Source organism: Ptychodera flava, chromosome 7, assembly GCF_041260155.1.
Source record: "Ptychodera flava strain L36383 chromosome 7, AS_Pfla_20210202, whole genome shotgun sequence".
In the NCBI taxonomy this organism is placed as follows: Eukaryota; Metazoa; Hemichordata; class Enteropneusta; family Ptychoderidae; genus Ptychodera; species Ptychodera flava.
Genome location: NC_091934.1, coordinates 25,459,830 through 25,474,455, shown reverse-complemented (window position 1 = coordinate 25,474,455; position 14,626 = coordinate 25,459,830). Strand labels below are relative to the sequence as shown.

The 14,626-nt window shown below is 37.2% G+C and overlaps 1 protein-coding gene across 1 annotated transcript in view; it reads left to right on the top strand.

The window, feature by feature from the left end:
• The window catches only part of LOC139137092 (mannan-binding lectin serine protease 1-like), a 35,098-nt gene continuing 20,472 nt past the window's right edge, over nt 1-14,626 (top strand). The window contains exon 1 of the mRNA XM_070705057.1: nt 1-382. The gene's annotated coding sequence lies outside the window, so the exon portion shown is untranslated. The remainder of the gene's footprint in view (nt 383-14,626) is intronic.

Genomic DNA, 14,626 nt, shown 5'->3' with positions numbered 1-14,626 from the left:
AAAAGAAATCACTGAGATTTTTACTGCTGCACCGTCCATTTTCCCTTTGACACAGAATGTTATGATTTGGTTGCTATGCCCATCAGAAATCGTAGTTACCCTTTGATAACGGCTTGACTCGTAGATAACCCAGGCGAACTGTTTAGGTTGTATATCGTCATGGCATTAGGCTATCACACATTTTAAGTCGCTTCTAAGAAATCAGTAAGTTTCTCTGCGATATTTGAATACACGGGATGTGACGTAATAATATTTGATTGGTTCAGTGAAGCACCATATCCAGGGAACTTCCTCGTTGCGTTCAAGAGTCAAGCAGCTACTGACAGCAGCAGCCCTGACTGCATGTATATGCACTCTCAGCCATGGCGCTCTGTTTTGACAGGTAAGGAAAAGCGAACAGATTAGTGTTTTTTTTCGATACAAGGTCATTCCCAGTGAAAATACAAGGAACTGAAATGCAGGAATTGATGTCACTGGCAAGGCATGGAGTTTGCTTGCTGCAGTACAGTAGCTCGAGGTTTTGCCTGGGTATTTGGGTCGGACGGCAAAACCAGCCGTCCGACCCAAATACCCAGGCAAAACCTCGAGCTACTGTACTGCAGCTAGGAGTTTGCTTGTTTCAGACCAGCAGAGTGAATTGGCTGGGCCCGTCTGTGTATGTACTCTCAGCCGTGGCGTTCTGTTTTGACGGGCAAGGAAAAGCGAAGAGATTACCGTAAATATCCAGTCAGGATCGTTCCAAGTTACAATACAGGGATCCAAAATACAGGAAGCGATGTTAAGCGATGGCAAGCATGGCGCTCGGAATTGCCTGTTGTTGTATGCACATAAAATAATTCTACAGTGAACATTCCAAGCGCCCGTGGAGTTTGCTTGGATTGGGCCCTGGGGAGTCACTTCCATACGTGTCGCCCAATGGGGTGGGTTTTTCAGCGTTGTGGTCGAAAATATTGGTATACAGTTCAGTGCACAGGGTCTAAAATGGGGTTTGCCAAATTCAATTACGTCAAACAAACTCTAAAATTTGTTGTTTTTGTTTTGTTTTGTTTTGTTTTGTTTTTCTTTGTGGCCGCAAACGCCTACCATTTCTCCAAACAGATACGGCCTCAGGGAATTTGCCCAGTAGAGTGAACGTGGTGTTACACAGTGGCCAGTGGACAGTAAATCAGAACGAAGCCAGTAATATGTCATAAGTGATTTTGTTTGAAAAGTGAAAGTTTATTAAAAATGAGGAGAATTTGAAGAGGCATAATAGAAAATTAACGGCAACCTAAAAACTGTGACTGGAAAGAACAACACTTTAACAGAAAGTAAAAGCGAGAAAAGACAACTTGCATCGTCGTAAACCACAAGCCCCTTTACAGCGCCAATTTGGCATTGCGAATTTTGATATATGAGGTTTCATGAAACCGGAGAGTGTTTGCATGATCAACGCGAAGAACATGTCGCGACCCTTCGCAATAAATGCTGTTTCGGGTCAGTTTTGCCGGGAACAGTGCCGTAGAGGTCTAGTGTCACATGAAGACAACATTTCGGCCAGGCGGATTAATGGCTGGAACAGGAACGATAAGCTACATGCAGAAAGACATGAACATTGACACTTACAGGTAGTCCGTGGGCTGGAGGGGCCCACCGTGCACCCCCCCACATCCCTACTACTTGGGTATTTTTTTGTTCTTTAGGACCTGCTGAACAAGAAAAAAGATGTTAACATTGGATATTTTGGGATGCACTACCTATCTTGGCTGGTTTTTGATTTGCATGTACCGCAAAAAATGGCGAAAAATGGGTAGGGGTAGGGGGTACTATATCCTCCCCTACATTGAGTAAACTAGCATGAAATAGCACAAACCATACATTTTTGGAAAGCTGAGATTCTGCTCTTTATGAGAAACACCAACTTTAGCAAAATTAATTTGTGTACATAGAATAGGACGACTTTAAAATGAATTTTTTTGACAATTTTGAAATTTTTTACCCAAAATACCATGTAACAATTGTGATTTACTTTTTATTAAGCAAAATTTTGACAGCTTTTTGTGTTTGAATTATTTATTCCCACATATTAAACAAGAAAAAAAGTGTTAACATTAGATGTTTAACTATACACTACTTCTCTTGAGTCAATTTTGAATTGCGTGTATCTGTATGGGGTGTGCAAAAGCTAGGGGTACAACATTCTTTCCTTGATGAAGTAAACTGGCTTGAAATGCCATATACCTTATAGTTTTAGAAAGCTTAGATACTGGTCTTTCTAAAATGCATAAAATTTTAGTGAAAAAATATGACGTCATAGAATTGGATAACTTTAAATCGATTTTTTCTGGTAATTCAGTATTTTTAATCGGAAGAAAATACGATAACTATTGTTTCCTCCTTATGAAGCAAATCAAACAGATTTATGGATGTTATTTACTAATTGCAATGTGCTGAAGAAGAAAATCAATGTCAAAATTGGGTATTTACCATGAATTATTGTCTCTAGTCACTAAAATAGCAAGTTTTGCTACATTGGTATATAGTGAATGGGCATTTTATTGTTATGCAATGAACTAATGCACAGCCTTAAAAAGAAGACTCGAAAACGTGCACACATAGTCATATTGCCATTTTCTCCTTCAAGTAAATAGATTATTGACGACTGTCTATTGTTATAATTTAATTTTTAAAAAATTTTCTATAAAATAATTTTGTTTAAGGCGTATTTGGAAAATTGTCTATGCCTCCTTGTCTTACTTTATATACAGCAAGCATTACTAACAATCTATTAGGCCGAAGCTAGAGGGCGTCTACGTGCACCCCCCTCACCCGACAGGATAACAAACCTGTAATTTTCAGAAGCCTTGGGATCCCTAGAATAAGAAATGGGATCTTAACAGACAAAACATAGGGACTCAATAGCTGTTACGGTCATGTTTTGAAGGGTACCACAAAATCACGATTTTGTGACCCACGTGGATTTTTGTCAAACCTGTCTTCTTGTACGTGATCTGCTGAGCTTATTGTTTAACACGACCTAGGTTATGGGGTCTCATTAGAAAGGTAATGTATTCTCATTGAAAATGGTATATAGCAATATGCAATATCTTCTATAGTTTTCATAAAATAGGGCCATAATTTACCCCATACCCCAAAGTTTTATGTCACAAATTACTGTCAAAACTAATCTAAATTCCACCAATTATTTACCTATACATAATACAAAAGGCAATACTGTGTATTAACTTTGTGTTATTTGCTACAGGTACATGTTAGAAACTTGGAATAAACTTTTAACAGAAAAAATATTGGGATCCTGTAGCTGTAACAGTCATATTTTGAAGGGTACCGAAAAATCACAGTATTACTGACTCGCATTCGTTTTTGTTAAACCTGTCTTCTTGTAAGTCTTCTGCTGAGCTTATTTTTATAATAACGAGGCCAATGGGGTACCATTAGAAAGTTAATTTACTCTTCTTTAAAATGATATGTTGTAATAAGCAATATCTTCTATAGTTTTCATGAAATAAGATCAAAACTTACCCCATACTCCAACGTTTTATGTCGCAAATTACCATCAAAACTAATCTCAAATTCTACCAATTATTTTCCTAGACACATTACAAAAGGCAATTCTTTGTATAAAATATATTTTATTTGGTACAGGGACATGTCAAAAATATGAGTTAGACTTTTAAGAGACAAAATATTGGTATTGAATGACTGTTACTGGCATGTTTTGAAGGGTACCGTGAAGTCAGAGTATTACCGACTCGCATATGTTTTTGTTAAATGTGTCATCTTGTAAGTTTTCTGCTGAGCTTACTTTTTACCATAGCCTAGATTATGGGCTGCCATTGGAAAGACAATTTATTTGGCTTTAAAATGACATATTGTAATATGCAATATCTTCTATAGTTTTTATGAAATAGGACCAAACCGAACCCCTTACCCCAAAGTTTTATGTCATAAATTACTGTCAAACTAATCTTAAATTCTACCGATTATTTACCTATACATTATACAAAGGGCAATGCTTTGTATCAAATTTGTTTTATTTGATACAGGTAAATGTTAGAAACTTGAAATAAACTTTTAACAGAAAAATATCCAGATGCTGTAGCTGTAACAGTCATATTTTGAATGGTACTGCAAAATCACAGTACTGCCAACTCGCATACATTTTTGTTAAACCTGTCTTCTTGTAAGTCTTCTACTGAGCTTACTTTTTAACATAATGTAGCAAGTTGGGCATCATTAAAAAGGTGATTTACTCTTCTTTGATCTCTTGAATTGGTTGAGGGCGCCACGTGTAGGCTGCCATCTGCTTTAGAAGCTCTGTAATTATTGGTAAATTTTGGTGGTTCCATAGCCCAGTAGAAGTTGAGAATGCTTGTACATGTCCATGAATACCTCAAGACCTTGAACATCCTTCTCTGGACCGTTTTCGTGCTGTTTATCGTTGGGAAACCAACTTTTGAAAGACCTGAGAAGATGGACAGAGCTGAATATAATCACAATAGTACCATCTTGAACTTGAAGGCAAGACTTTGTCATTCAAATGAGGTAACTCATCACAATAGTAACATCTTGAACTTGAATAGCAGACTATCATATTCAAATGAGACACTTCAAGCACTGAGATCACCTGCAGAAATCCCAAATCATCTATTTTGCAAATTGAAAAACCTTGGCATTTTACGAAGATATAGAGGGAAAAGAGGTGGCAGAAAACAGAGAGACAGACCCTGGGATGTCAACAGAGGAGTAAGGTTTCCAAATCTTTGCTATCCTAAGATAAGCACACATTTGAAGTGTGATGCTACTGTAGCTGGTGCAAAATTTGCTTTGGTTAATGTGCGTTCAATCAGGAACAAGGGAAATGTTTTCTGTGATCATCTTCTGGAAAACCACATAGACTTGTGTGTTATCACGGAAACCTGGTTACAAGAACACGAAACAGCTGTAAAGTCATCGTGTTTACCTCAACTCTATGATATAAAAGATCATCCAAGACAACATAGGGCTGGTGGTGGCATTGCTGTTGTTTATCGAGAAGACCTGTTCAATGTTAGTAAGATTCATGCTGGGGAAGAATGTTCGTTTGAATTTGCCGAATGGAGTGTTACTGGCAAGAATGGAAAGATAAAGCTTGTAACAATATACAGGCCTCCATATTCAACGGTTCATCCAGTCTGCCTCAATGTCTTCTTACATGAATGTGAAAATTACCTGGATAGTATCTTAACCTGCAATGAGCCAATCCTAATATGCAGCGACTTCAATATTCACGTCAACAACGCTGAAGATCAATCAGCCCAGAAATTTAACAACATCTGCTTTGCAAGGGACCTCATTCAACATGTGTCTATTCCAACCCATGAATCCGGAAATACGCTTGACTTAATCATTACAAGAGATGACAATAGACTTGGTATCACTTCACCTGAGAGTAATCACTTTATTTCAGATCACTGTTTTGTTCACACTTACTTGAGTCGTGTTGACAGGAGTATCGATAACAAATATGTTACACTTCGTGCTTATAGAAAGATCAACCTAACAACATTCAGAAATAATATGCTATTGTCTGCTCTTTACGACCCAGTAATTTTGCAGAGTAGTGATCTGGATAAGTTGGTTTCCACATATAACAAGTGTATTAAGCAAACTCTTAGATAAGCATGCTCCAATAGTTTCGAAACGAGTAACAACTAAACAGAGTTTACCCTGGCTAAATGAGCACATTACACGTGTCAGAACACTGAGGAGACGTGCAGAAAGAAAGTGGAGGCTGCATCAAACCGTAATCAGCAGACAAACTTTTAAACAGTTTAGAAATCGCTTTTGCCGGGAGCTTGATTTTTCTTGCTCTGAATATTACAGAAACAAAGTCAATGACTGTCATGGTAATCATAAAAAGCTTTACGGTGTCATTAACTCATTGCTAAAACCACCTTGTATTACACCTTTACCAGATCACGCCACAAGTTTTGAGTTAGCTAATAGATTCAACAGTCATTTCCTAGAAAAAGTTGACAAAATCAGAGATGATCTTGATTGTCAAATGGGAAGATATGTACCGACAGAAAGGTGTACTTCTAGAGTAATTACTCAGAAATTTGAAGTTTTCAAACCAGTCACGGCTGATGAAGTAAGGATGTTGTCATGTAGGTCATTTACCCCACACTCATCATGACCTGAGTTCAATCAGTCTAGAACATTCCCAAGGTCACTGCCCTTGATGACCTCACAACCTTGAATTCAATTAGTCATGTTTGGAATGTTCTGGAAAGTTGATTAGTTGTGTAAGAGAGATAATTTTAGAACAGTAATTAGCATGTCAATAAAAGTTCTAGATTGTTCTTATATGCCTTTATAAAAGGGACGTGCACAGCTTCCAGTCAGACTTTTGGGATCGTGTCTCTTGTGTGTTACTAAACTCCAGCAGTAGTCATTCTCAAGACTTTTCAAGACCTTCACTGTCAACGCTGGATTTATACTGTGGACTTTGTACAGCTTCAAGCCTGCAAGCCAAAGGACTGTTCATTCATCCGACTGACTGTTACAACTCTGAGACTGGAGCTTTGCCGTCCCAGCTGAGATAAGTAGTCTGTACACTTTTAAAGCTTGTACTCTATCCCTGACTTAGCAATTAGTTTTATTTTCGTAATAAATTTTGTTTAAACGTTAACTGCTGAGTTCACCCTTTTGTTCGTTTTCTCTGCACGTAACAAAATTGGGGGCTCGTCCGGGATACGAATATTTTGAGCCGTTTGACAACATTTTGCCTACCTTTTCAAAACTACTGTATACTGTGAACTCAGCGAAATTCAATCATGGCGGAATTCAAGCCAGACGAATTTATGGATGACCTTGATCAGGACACATTTAATTCCCTCAGAAAAGACAACCTCATAGCACTGGCCAATTTCCTTAAAGTAGATGTCAAAAGATCTATGCGCAAGCGAGAAATACAGTTCAAGATTGCAAAACATTTAGTTAATTCTGGCCATTTTGAGGAGTCTGCCTTAAAAGATTATGAGCCTGAGTCTTCCTTCGAACTCAAAAAATTGGAATTAGAAATACAGGCAGATTTCGAGCTAAAAAATTGGCATTAGAAAAAGAAAAAGAATTACAAATGAAAGAAAAAGAATTACAAATGGAAAAGGAGAGACAGGCATTAGAAAAAGAAAAAATACAAATGCAGTTAGAAATGGAAGAAAGACAGAAAGAGAGGGAATTGGAAATGAAAGAAAAGGAATTGCAAATGGAAGAAAGACAAAGGGAGAAAGAAAGAGAGGAAAAAGAAAAGGAAAGAGAATTAGCAGAACATCGACTGCAGTTAGAAATTAAACGTTTAGAGCTTGGACAGTCAGGAAAATTCTGCCCTTCAGACAATTTTGACATCACTAAGCATTTCAGGTTAGTTCCCCCTTTCAAGAAAAGGATCTTGACAAATATTTCCTTCATTTTGAGAAAATTGTTCAGAGTCTGAATTGGCCTAGGGAGTCCTGGTCTATGCTTTTGCAGAGTGCTTTGGTGGGTAAAGCCAGAGAAATTTACATTCAGTTGTCAGTAGAGCAGGCTTCAAATTATGATTCTGTGAAGGAATTAATTCTCAAGGGCTATGAATTGGTGCCTGAAGCTTACCGTCAGAAATTTAGGGATTGTGAGAAGGTGAAGGATCAAACTTATGTTGAATTTGCTCGAACAAAAGAACAACTGTTTGATCGTTGGTGTTCTTCTGAAAAGGTCAGTCAGAATTATGACAAATTACGACAACTTGTTTTGATTGAGGAATTTAAAAGGTGCATTCGGAGTGACATCAAGACATTTATCAATGAACAAAAGGCAGATACATTAGAGGTTGCTGCACGTTTGGCCGATGATTATTCATTGACCCACAAATCTTCATTTCTCAGCAAACCATCCCAGTCCTTTTCATACAGAAACAATGCAGGTAAATTTAACTCCTCCTTTTCATCCAAGAATTTCTCAAAGGAGAGTAGGAAATCAAATGACAACAGTTCACAGAGTTCAAGTAACACTCCCACATCATCAGATCCCAAGTCTCAATCTCCTTCTGACAAACAGTTTGGTACACTTTCTTGTAATTATTGTAAGAAAGACGGCCATTTAGTGTCAGATTGTTTCAAACTGAAAAGAAAACGTGAAGGTCAAAGTAGTCAAAGTGGATCTAAGCCCACCGGCTTTATTTCTTCATCAACTCAATTAGAGTCTAATAATGTGTGCAACACATTTTCTGAGGTTAAACCCCTCTTATCCCCAATTAATGAGGTAAAGGTCAATTCTTCTCAAGATAGCATTATGGGTATTTTTGAACCATTTATTCATGATGGTTTCATATCACTTTCTAGTGATTTCTCTTCCGCTACCCCTGTCAAAATTTTAAGAGATACCGGGGCTTCCCAGTCTCTTTGTTGGCAGATACCCTGCCGTTTTCTGAAAAGTCATTTTCAGGTTCTAAAGTTCTTATTAAGGGGGTAGATTGTAATGACTACATTCCTGTTCCTCTCCATAATGTCTATTTGTCTTCGGACTTTGTTTCTGGACCTGTGACTTTAGGTATTAGGCCTTTTTTGCCTTTTGAAGGGATTCACCTTCTTCTTGGAAACGACCTTGCTGGGGACAAGGTCATTACTAATCCACTTGTGACTGATAATCCTAGTTTAGATCAGGATCCAGAGCCAATTGAACAAGAGATACCCGATTTATTTCCTTCATGTGCCATTACTCGAGCCATGTCAAAGAAAACTTCCGAGAATCAAAATACTCTCAAGAATAATGTCACAGATGTTGACTTAAATGACACCTTTCTCAGTCAGGTGTTTGACACGGATCATTCCGTTATCCCTCGTGGATTTGAAACTTCCAGTAAAACTTCTGCTGACCAAAGTCAGACATTTTCTAGATCAAATCTCATTGCAGAACAACACAAAGACCCAGATATTTTGTCTTTGTTTGACAGGGTAGATGATGAAGGTAAAACTTCAGATAGCTCTGTTTCCTATTATACAAAGTCTGGTATTCTCATGCGTAAATGGAGACCTCCAGATGTTTTGGTTGATGACGATTGGGCTATAAAACATCAAATTGTGGTTCCAAAGCCCTACCGTGCTGAAATATTGCGCCTAGCCCATGAAACCCCCGGGCTGGTCACTTAGGAGTCAGGAAAACTTATCATAAAATTCTCAGTCACTTTTATTGGCCTAATCTCAGGCAGGATGTAGCACATTTCTGTAAAACTTGTCACACATGTCAAATGGTAGGAAAGCCAAATCAGACCATTCCAAAGGCCCCTTTACAGCCAATTCCTGCATTTCAAGAACCATTTAGTAGGATTCTAATAGACTGTGTTGGGCCCCTACCAAAAACAAGATCAGGAAATGAGTACATGCTGACAATAATGTGTACATCAACTCGGTTCCCAGAAGCCATACCACTGAGAAATATAAAGACAAAGACTATAGTGAGAGCTTTAGTCAAATTTTTCACTTTATTTGGCCTCCCTAAATGTGTCCAGTCCGATCAAGGCTCCAACTTTATGTCTGGTATTTTTCAACAAGTAATGGATCAGCTAGGCATTAAACAGTATAGGTCATCCGCCTATCATCCAGAAAGTCAGGGTGCTCTTGAGCGATTTCATCAAACTTTGAAAAACATGATTAGGACCTACTGTTTTGACACAGAGAAGCAGTGGGATGAAGGAATTCATTTTTGCTCTTTGCTGTTAGAGAGTCAATTCAGGAGTCTCTTGGTTTTAGCCCATTTGAGCTTGTATTTGGACATACAGTCCGTGGCCCACTAAGCTCGTTAAAGAGAAATTCCTATCAGACGATGATGATTGTCTGAATATTTTGCAATATGTGTCAGATTTTCGTACGAAACTCTCTAAAGCATGTGAATTAGCCAGAGAAAATCTTGAGTCATCTCAGCAGTCAATGAAAACCAAATAGATAAAAGCACCTCAAAACGGAAGTTTGAACCAGGTCAAAAAGTTCTTGTTCTACTTCCAATTCCTGGCAAACCACTCCATGCTCGTTACTTTGGGCCATACCTAATTGATAAGAAATTGAGTGATTTAAATTACATCATAATAACACCTGACAGGCGAAAACAAAAACAGCTATGTCACATAAATATGCTTAAGCCATATTTTGATAGGGATAATCCTACTATAACTCAGCTGTCAGTGCAGTCAGTTCAAGCCATTATGAAGATAGTGATACTGAAACTGACTTGAGTGAAAATACTCTAAACTCAAAGCTGGGCTCGGTCAAGCTTCAGAACTCAGAAATCCTGGAGAAGCTGGAGTCTACAAAGTTGGCACACCTCCAGCCAGAACAACAACAACAGGTGAAAGAACCAATCCATGAACATTTGTTCCAAGATGTTCCAACGAGGACAAACATCATCTACCACAACGAAGATGTCTGCGACAGTAATCCAGTGGAACAACATCCAGACGGACTGAATCCTGCGAAAGCGGAATATCTCCAGGAGGAAGCCAAGTATTTGCCGAACAATGACTTTATCGAACTCAGTAAAAATAACCGGACTTTGCCGTGCATACTTTATGCCAAATTCAGTGCCATTTCAAGTTTTCCAACAACAAATTGCAAGAAGATAGTCATGGGACATCCTGTTTGCTATTTTTCACGCAAATTTAACAAATCCCAGAGAAACTACTCTACAATTGAAAAAGAGTGTTTATCTTTGATATTAGCTTTACAGCATTTTGAAGTTTATGTTACTTCTTCAAATCAGCCAATAGTGGTTTATATTGATCACAACCCTCTTGTATTTCTACAGAAATTTAAAGGCAAAAATCAGAGATTGCTTAGATGGAGTTTAATGTTACAGGAGTTTAATCTTGACATTAGACATATCAAAGGCAGAGACAATTTAATTGCAGACTGTCTCTCTCGTATTTAGAGTTTATTGTTGTTCACTTTCAAGAAATTTACTTTAGAGTAAAACAAAATTTGAGTACTTAAATCCTTTTCAAGATTACATTTGTAAAAGAAAGATTTTTCTTTGAAAAATTTTCTTTTTTTGAAGAGGGGGTGTGTCATGTAGGTCATTTACCCCACACTCATCATGACCTGAGTTCAATCAGTCTAGAACATTCCCAAGGTCACTGCCCTTGATGACCTCACAACCTTGAATTCAATTAGTCATGTTTGGAATGTTCTGGAAAGTTGATTAGTTGTGTAAGGGAGATAATTTTAGAACAGTAATTAGCATGTCAATAAAAGTTCTAGATTGTTCTTATATGCCTTTATAAAAGGGACGTGCACAGCTTCCAGTCAGACTTTTGGGATCGTGTCTCTTGTGTGTTACTAAACTCCAGCAGTAGTCATTCTCAAGACTTTTCAAGACCTTCACTGTCAACGCTGGATTTATACTGTGGACTTTGTACAGCTTCAAGCCTGCAAGCCAAAGGACTGTTCATTCATCCGACTGACTGTTACAACTCTGAGACTGGAGCTTTGCCGTCCCAGCTGAGATAAGTAGTCTGTACACTTTTAAAGCTTGTACTCTATCCCTGACTTAGCAATTAGTTTTATTTTCGTAATAAATTTTGTTTAAACGTTAACTGCTGAGTTCACCCTTTTGTTCGTTTTCTCTGCACGTAACAATGTATATATTAAGATCACCATCAAATCATTGTAAGAGTGATCCCATTCCAACCTGGTTGCTCAAAGAGTGTGTTGAAGAATTACTTCCTATTATCACCTGTATGATAAATTGTTCTCTTCAAAATGGCATTTTTCCTGATAGCTGGAAAGAAGCTATTGTAATACCATTGTTGAAAAAGCCAGGTGCTGGTACACTTCTCTCCAATTACAGACCAGTCAGTAACTTAAGCTTTGTTTCAAAGCTTGTTGAACGGGTCGTTGTTGACCAATTAACAGCTCACATGCAAGCAAATGTCCCATTACCTGTGTGTCAATCTGCATACAGGCAATATCATAGCACTGAGACTGTACTCAGCAGGGTAACTTCTCACATATTTCAGTGTATGGGGAAACAACAGGTGGCACTAATGGTGTTGCTGGATCTCAGCGCTGCCTTTGACACAGTGGATCATCAAATCTTGCTCCACACTATGAAGGCTGAATTTGGATTAGATAACACAGTTTTGCATTGGCTTTCATCTTATCTAAGTGATAGAACACAAAGAGTACTGATATCCGACAGTTTGTCTGAAAAGTGTGGTATCAGATTTGGTGTTCCACAGGGATCTTGCCTTGGACCGGTTCTGTTTACAACTTATTCAAGTACATTGTTCCACGCATAAACAGAATGAAAGAATTTATTATACAGTCATGGTTATGCAGACAATACAATACTGTTGAAAGTGTTTGCATCTAGAGCTGATGATGAGACCACAGCACTTGAATGTGTACAAAACTGTGTTTGTGATATTCAAAATTGGATGTTGGAACATAGGTTGAAACTTAATGACAACAAAACAGAAGTTGTGATTTTTGGTACCAAACAACAGCTCGCCAAATTGACTTGTGACTATGTTCAAATTGGTAATGACAGAATCAAAATTGTTAACAAGGTTCGTAATTTAGGAGGATATCTTGATTCGACCTTGTCGATGGAGCACCATGTCAACCAGATTTGTAAAAAAGCCAGTCACAGCTTATACAACCTCCGACGTATTCGTCATTATTTGAATCAAGACACTACTGAAATTCTTGTTCACGCTCTCATTAGCTCCCACCTCGACTACGCCAATTCAATCTTATATGGCATGCCAAATCAGCATTTTAATAAATTACAGCGTGTCCAAAATGATGCAGCAAGAGTGGTAATGCATCTGAGAAAGTATGATGGTGTGACTGACTCACTGATCCAACTACACTGGCTTCCAGTAAAGGCCAGGGTTAATTTCAAAATTATTTTGCAGGTTTTTAAGGCTCTGAATGGTATGGCACCACAGTATATTTGTGACTTGGTAGAAAGAGTCAGGGTCAATAGGTATAATCTGCGGATAAATTCCGGTATGAATCTCGTAGTACCAAGATCTTTCAACAAGTATAATGATCGTGCATTTGCAGTCTGTGGTCCAAGGTTATGGAACTCACTCCCACTTGAATTAAAGTGCATAACAGAAATTCAACCTTTTAAATAAAAATTAAAAACTTTCTTTTTAAACAATTTTATCAACTGCACTGATTAATTTTTGATATTATTGGACATTTTATGAGATTTTTGTTTAAATCTTGTTTGTATTTTTATTGAATGCAATACTTTTTATTGTTTTACTTGATGTAAAGCGCTTTTGAATATTTTTATTGTAGAAAAAGCGCTATAGAAATATATTAACATTAAACATTATAAACATTCTTTAAAATAATATATTGCAATATGCAATATCTTTTATAGTTTTTATGAAATAGGACCACAACTTACCCCATACCCCAAAGTTTTATATTCCAAATTACCGTCAAAACTAATCTCAAATTCTGACAACTATTGACCGGGACATAATATAAAGGGCAATTATTTGTATTAAATTTAGTATATTTGCTTTAGGTTCATGTTAGAAACTTGAAACGAACTTTTAACAGAAAAAATATTGTGATGCTGTAGCTGTAACAGTCAAATTTTGAAGGGTACCACAAACTCACAGTATTGCCAACTCGCATACGTTTGGTTAAACCTGTCTTATTATAAGTCATCTGCTGAGCCTATTTTTTAACATAACCCGGCTATTGAGGTATCTTTAGAAAGGTAATTTTTTCTTCTTTGATATGACATATTGTAATATACAATATCTTCTTAAGTATTCAGGAAATAAGACCAAAACTTACCCAACACCCCTAAGTTTATATTGCAAATTACTATCACTACTAATCTCAAATTCTACCAAACTTTTACCTAGACATACTACAAAAGGCAATGATTTGTATGAAATCTGTTTTATTTGCTACAGAGACATATTACAAATATTAGATAGACTTTTAACAGACAAAATATTGGGAATGAATGGTTGTTGCTGTCATGTCTTGAAGGGTACTGTAAAGTCTCAGTCTTGCCCACTCGTATGTGTTTTTGTCATCTTGTAAGTCATCTGCTGAGCTTACTTTTTACTCTAACCTATCTTATAGGCTATCATTGGAAAGAAAATTTATTTTGCCTTAAAGTGACATATTGTAATATGAAATATCTTTAATAGTTTTCATGAAATAGGACCAGACTTACCCCATATCCCAAATTCGCAAACTGCAAAGTTTTCGAACAGATGTAGTTTGCAAATAAAACTAAGGGCTGGGGTAAGTTTTTTGCCATTTCATTACAACTTCAGATGATAATGCACTTTATCATATGCTAAAATAAAGAGTGATAAAAGCTTTGTAATGATACCCTACAATCTGCGTTACGGATAAAATAAAGGTTGGCAGATAAATTTCATGGAAACTTGTTTAATAAAATTTCACGGGTTTCAGCAACATATATCCTGCTATCCTTCAAACTATGATGATAACAGCTATTAAATCACAATAATTATCCTGTTAATGGTATCTTTCATAGTTGGAAATGTCTCTGTAACAAATAAAATAGGTTTCATACAAAGTTTGTCATTTTTATAGAATTTATCGAA